This window comes from Alosa pseudoharengus, unplaced genomic scaffold (assembly GCF_046254945.1).
Source record: "Alosa pseudoharengus isolate Yale_2024_CS ecotype anadromous, Long Island Sound unplaced genomic scaffold, YU_APseudo_1.1 YU_APseudo_1.1_scf_29, whole genome shotgun sequence".
NCBI lineage: Eukaryota > Metazoa > Chordata > Actinopteri > Clupeiformes > Clupeidae > Alosa > Alosa pseudoharengus.
In genome coordinates, this window is record NW_027468715.1 from 130712 (window position 1) to 136521 (window position 5810).

Below are 5810 nucleotides of genomic sequence, written 5' to 3' on the forward strand. Positions count from 1 at the left end.
ATGTTATGGGAATAACAATACTGCAATATACTCCTATGTTGACACACACTCCACTTTCTTTGGCTAATATCTGATCCAACATCATCCAGTGGTGCATAACTACCCAGAAGGTTGCAGCCACCTGTTCTCTTAGTGCTCCAAGCACATAACAGACTTCTTTCATATTGGAAGATTCATCAATATTCCAGATTCCTGGTGGTTGATAAGATTTCAGTCAATAATTTCTGTGTTACCTGAGTCTTCTTTGTCAGCCTCACTTGAATAGCTCATTTCCTGGTGGGTTGGTGGTATGTCATGGACTGGGATCTCTGCAGTTTTCTGTCCATTCCCTGTTTGTTATCAGGGCAGATGTTGCTGGGACAATGTCCCCCCTTCCTCACTGGATTCCTTGCCTGGAAGTCTACAATCAACAGGGGAACAGGAGCATACATGCCAAAAACACTATACCCACCACTGCCAGGATCATTTCTGTCCCCAGGCAGTATACTGTAGGTTGTTGACTCTTTTCCTGTAGGTCCTTCCGAAAGTCCTTTTTCCTGCTTATAAATTGTTCTGTGAATTAATGACAATTATTCCATATAATTTCTTATTTATCCTCGGAGCTGATCCAAAGGTGGGCCTCTGATGGACCTCTCAGTTTTTATCTTTAGTGCAAAAAGTGATTACTGGTTTTGTTGTGACCTTATTTGCATCGAAGCAATGTGTAAGGCATCAAACCAGTTTAAATCTGTTGAGGCATATATTTTAGCAATTCTCCCTTTTAACATGTCATTTGCCCTTATCATCTGAAAACCCCTACAAACCACTTCCAAGGTTTTTTATTTTTATCATATCAATGTAATCAATCACTAAGTGTTTTTATGATCCTTCTGGGACCTAATGGTTTAGACAACACTATCACTTTCCTGATATTATGACTATACACATGACATTTGTTAGACTATCATCAATAACTTCCTGTAACTATGAAAATCTAAAATCCTTCAATAAAAATATTCCTCTAAAAATATTCCTCTTTACTACTCCCCCCTTGCGCATATATCCAAATATGCGCAAAGGAAAGCACCATATCAAGTATCTGTTGGGAAAGTATCTGGTTAGTATCATATAAATGCCACTAACCATTAGAGTTACAGTTTATGGGACTTAGCAGACTCTTTTCTCCAAAGGGACATTCAAATAAAACATTAATCAAATAATGACAGTGAAAATTATAAAAAATCTTTAACCCAAGGTAACAAATGTAACAAATCATATGATTTAACATTATACCAGGGGTTCGCCCCCCTTTGTTACTGTGATTAACAGAATAGAGTTGGTGGACCTTCATTCCTTCCATGAAGACCAACAGCTTTCCACCTGCTTTTCTATTTCTGAAATAATAAAACATTTTAATCTTCTGACAATGATTTATGATAATCCTAATTCCATCTATTCTCTTTTTGCATAGAGATTAAACAAATTTCCCTATAAGCATTGTTATTTTATTTATTGTCAATTTGGAATACTACTTGAAGACTGGTTATTATGCAAGCTATATTAATTAGATGTTCTAGGACATGCAGTAATCTCATAATTTCTTCAACATACCTTACTCCAAATTTCTTTGCATGTCATAGACTTTTATAATGTTTTATTTTTCAAAAACTACGCTTACCTCTATTCCTAATTATTCTAACCCTATACTACTTTATCTAGGCTATCTAAACTATTAGTAAATCCTCCTAGTTCTATTTTCTTATTCTATCAATCCTATTTCTCTGCTTTCTTTATTTTATCTATTGCCTTCTTTATCAAATGTCATAGTATAGTACGTAAGATCTTTTGGCTTCACATTAGTTACATGTAAAGCAGATATTATATCATTTTAATATTCCTACAAACTTTATTTTTCCCATTAAAGCTAAATCATTCTTTTCCTTAGACTTGTTGAGTGTGAGTGACCACTAGGGAACTGTCCCTAGGACATAGCCAAGTTAGTCTTACCTACTTACACCACCACCTATCCTGAAAAATTAATGGAGTGTCATTTGACATTAAAAATAGCAGTGTTATCACTTTGTGACTTAATTTGATTAAAACATTTGCATTTACAATTAATTAAACAGTAATCACTTCTATTCAAAATAACAATCAAAATATAATAAAGGTAAGAATAAGAGTAAATCATACTTTAAATTTGCTTAACAAAGTATTTACCTACTTACCCTGAGACGTCTTAACTACCTTCTCTGTACCTAGTCAGGGCATCGTTAGGTATCAGGTGGGCTCACCCATAAGATAGTCCCTGATCATGGTTTCCTCATCAACTCCCTTTGATAGTACTGGTATAAACCTTCTCTTGTAGAATTCACTAGGCCTCCTTAAAACTATGCTATTTCACAAGGGAAGAGGAAGGCATGCTCGTTGGGCTCATCCTTCAGTGCCTGGGTGTCTCCTCCCTCTCCCTGTCCTGTTTCTTTTGTCCACTTTTTTGACAGTCAAAACAAACTGATGATTGTCTTGCTTCAGATGTCCATTCTCACATGATGCCTCCTCTGTAATTGCCTCTCACTCTGCCTTCGTTATTCCCATCTTGTCTGAGTCTCCACCCCCACTGACGTGGAGATTGTGGCTGCCATGGGCTGGACTGTGCCCACTATAATAGGTATCCATAGGCCAGTAGACTGACAGGTTTGGGAACACCTGTGATGGTTGCTCCTACTGCCATAGTGTTGAGGGTGGTGCTACTACTGGTTTCCCCAGACTTGAAGCCTTAGTCCACCCTACTGTAGGTGCCGGTATTGTCTTTTTGATGCTGCAAGCGCTTCCATTGCACTTCCAAGTTCCCTCTTTGCTCTCCAGTTTGCCACTGTTGCCTTAACAAAGGCCTCAGAGTCCATATCTTTTTTCAGTTTGTCCATGCTCAGCACTGTTGTGCTGAACTTGCTCCGAACTCAGTCAGGACAAGGAGTACTTGGATTAACCCCTGCACATCAGCATGTCCTCACACGGCTGGTAATGAGCCTTTCCCCCCTTAGATATAAGAGGCAGCATTACATTTACTGTTTAGCTGGAGGGGATGAGGAACTCATGCTGCAGGCAGATTGTAGTATTTATTAAATTACTCTCTATCTATCATCTACTTTATCTTGCCCTTTTGTAATTTACCATTAACTGTACATTTTATCCCTTATATCTTCCTATAACATCTGCATCTATTATTATTCCTACATTTATGGTCACTCACTCCCAAGTTATCTCCTTACTTCTGCCTCTTAGGTCCTATTGTATTAATCTATCAAGATGTCAAGATGTTTTTGAGCATTTTAACCCTTAGAACCCTAAGCTGTTTTTAGGGCATTTTCACTACCTTTATTCATAAGGATTTATTCTGGTCATTGTAAGTGCCACACACATATATTATATATTGTTTTTTTCAGGAGAGTTTAGGCTATTCAGATCTGCCATCATTTCATGTATTAATACTAGCATTGATTTTATTTTGATTTTTAAAGAATTAAAATATAAAAAGTGTATTATACAAATTCTTATATTTCGACATGTATCTCACCACTGCAAGCTCACAGCTCTACATGCATTTCATGTGTGTGTAGGGCAGACTGTCCTGAATCGGGCAATATAATTGCCATGTTGGAGGGATACTCTGGGGCTGAGCAATTTACAGAAATATTTGCTGTGTGATTTACGGAAATAAATGGCATTTTTTATTTAGTGATGAAAAATGACCTTTCTGCGCTCCATATCTGTGACACGAACTGATCTGACCTGACTTGACCCGAGGTTGCGTGTTAGCCTGCGTGCCTGTGTGTATGCAGTCATAATAATTCTCAACTCTTTACTCCATTGCCATGAACAAAGTAAAGGCAAAAAAGGTGTTTATTTGTTGAACAAATTGGGATGCAATGTGAGCCTTGAATTGGATGCCATGCAGGAATTTGCTAGGATCTCAAAACCGGAATATGAACATGCTTTGCCATAGAGAAACACATGATAGCATTGGATTATAAACATGCTTTGCCACAAGAACAGACACAAACGTGGGGTAAGTCCAGCTATATGAAGTTATTATTTTGCTGTCACTTCGTCTGTTTTATAACCCAGAAGGATGTACTTGGTATCAAATGATAGCTCTGAGTCTCCTCTTTCATCTGACATGCGTGGCATATCTATGCGATCACGGGTCCGCGAGTAATTCAAACGAGAGTAATGAGTGTGCAGCGTGGGTTTGTGTACATGGTTATTATTTTGCAGTCACTTCGTCTGGTTTTATAAGCCAGAAGGATCGATAAACATGGTACCAATGGATAGCCCTGTGCCCCCTCTTTCATCTGATATACTTGCCATATCGATGCGATCACGGGTTCGCGAGTAATTCAAACTAGAGTAATGTGTGTGCAGGTGAATGCAGAGAAGTATAGACTGTAAATATGATGCAATTTGATTTAATTTCATGATTTTTTTTAATTTTCATACTTGATCGTACAGACAAGTGTGTAGTCTCGTTGGAAAGCCCCACTTCTGCTCTGTCGTGCAATAAAGGTTTAATCTCGCTGCGATGAACCGTTCTGGAGCAATGTAACAGAGAAGAAAGGGTGTGTTTTTTGACGCACTTTGCGTCAATCGGGTTCTAAGGGTTAAATACCTCTTTCTCCTACTATTCCCACTATGACTGACCTATTCTTCTTATAGCTCTACTATTGTCAATTTTATGTAATCCCTGATCTTAGTAACAGTGATAAATCCATTAATTCTTGTATAGGCCATACATCTGTATATTTCCTCATTCTCTCAACCACTTTTCTGCAACACTTTTTCATTGTACTGTTTATTAACTGATCCCTTTTGGTCTCTTTAACTATCAGAATGGGGATTCCACTAAGTGGAACACTTAGTCTTTACACTAAGTCATTTTACTTTAGCCTGGGGTTTCTGTAACACTACTTATTACCTTATAGGTGACTATCAAATTTCCATACTTACTTGGTTGACCATGGCATTCCCTTTACCATTAGTCAGCTTACCCAGTTTCTCTAAACATTACTAGAGTAATTATCTTATATAATTCTATACCTTTGAGGCTCTTACTGTCCATATGCTGCATTCCACAGTGAATGGTCTAATATATTATGCCATTCCTCACTACCAAAACATACTTCCAGTTAATTTATCAATTAAGCCATTGAAGTATAATTCCCCAGTTGTCTCCATGTATTTTTTTATATCCTTTAGCACTGTAACTTTATCAAAAGTGTAATATTAACATTTACTAAATGAATTTTATGAAATTAACTTTATCATACCTTATCATACCTCCTCTCAACATTCAACATTCATTCTTAAATTTCCCCTTGGCGATCAATAAAGCATCCATCTATCTATCCAACCTCTAGCTATAGGTAAATAAGTATCCTTAAACCTTTCCTTCAGTATAAATATACTATACTACATATACAGTCTCTAAGTATAAATCTAAGTATAAGTGTAGGCTAGATATACTCAAAACTCTTTATGTATACCAAGTACAAATCAATTTCCCATTTCTATGATTTTTACACAAAAAGTTTAAGCTATGCATATTCTTAGTTAGAAATAAATAGACCCACAGTACCTTTCACAAACTATTTTTTCTAAGGGAGTCACTCAGTTCCCTCTGTACTGAGCCCCCATAAAACCCCCAACAGCAAATTAACACCCCATATAACCCTATAACCACTTAATTATAACAGTATTATCTAAATTATAGTATAGCTATGTAAATAACAAATTATACTCTAGGGCCAATCAACTTAGCACCAGTTTCCATCAAA

The 5810-nt window shown here is 36.9% G+C and overlaps 1 long non-coding RNA gene across 1 annotated transcript; it reads right to left on the reverse strand.

The window, feature by feature from the left end:
• Positions 1 to 271: 271 nt before the first annotated feature.
• LOC143099465 (uncharacterized) lies at positions 272 to 2286 on the reverse strand. The gene is made up of 3 exons (XR_012981600.1): positions 2208 to 2286; positions 1987 to 2007; positions 272 to 552 (listed from the first exon to the last, which is right to left on the reverse strand). It is a non-coding gene; the product is annotated as an uncharacterized LOC143099465 (long non-coding RNA).
• Positions 2287 to 5810: the final 3524 nt, after the last annotated feature.